Raw genomic sequence first — 420 nt, 5'->3', positions numbered from 1 at the left:
TATTATACTGTTTAGTTGTATAAAAACTATTTAAATATTTAAGGGTGATTATTCCCATCTGTATTTGTGTTAACATTGTAAATTAATGTCAAACCTTTAAAACTGAGCAAGATTATAACATGCTGACATCCTTATATTTACAGCCTTTGAGGGTAAACCGTTAAATTTCATTAATGAACCGTGTGACAATCTTTTGTGTTCTTTCACATTGGGCGACAACAAGGGCATTTATGAACGTCCAAGATACTGTTGGACACATGATTGCCATGACTGTGACATTTGTCCACAAGTAATCATGAATTTGTCAATTGGCCTGCAAGTGAAAGCTGATGTATCGATCCTTTTCCACTCTTGTTCACCTCATTTTCTTCATCCACAGGAGCATGTGTCCATCAAGGCTCATTGTTTGCGGTACGTATC

This window comes from Sinocyclocheilus anshuiensis, unplaced genomic scaffold, assembly GCF_001515605.1.
Source record: "Sinocyclocheilus anshuiensis isolate Anshui unplaced genomic scaffold, SAMN03320099.WGS_v1.1 scaffold1531, whole genome shotgun sequence".
Lineage (NCBI taxonomy): Eukaryota > Metazoa > Chordata > Actinopteri > Cypriniformes > Cyprinidae > Sinocyclocheilus > Sinocyclocheilus anshuiensis.
Note: the sequence above shows the minus strand (reverse complement) of the source record.